We start from the raw sequence: 245 nt of genomic DNA, 5'->3' as shown, positions 1-245 counted from the left end.
GGGGAATTGAAAACTGTGTATTTTCTTTCAGTATTCTCGTTTTGTTCATAGAAAGAAAGAAAAAAGGAATTTATAGCCATTGATGAAAACTGCATTGCTTGATCTCTCCTTGCTATATTTATAATGAGATAACTTAGGTCCCCTGCCTATCCCAAAAGAAAGGAAAAGACCAAGAAAATATTAATATTGCAGAAAACTGTTGCTACCACACATAATATGATAATTTAACTCCCTCGAAAAAAAAT

This window comes from Penaeus monodon, chromosome 30 (assembly GCF_015228065.2).
Source record: "Penaeus monodon isolate SGIC_2016 chromosome 30, NSTDA_Pmon_1, whole genome shotgun sequence".
NCBI classification, from domain to species: Eukaryota; Metazoa; Arthropoda; class Malacostraca; order Decapoda; family Penaeidae; genus Penaeus; species Penaeus monodon.
This window is presented reverse-complemented; position numbering follows the sequence as displayed.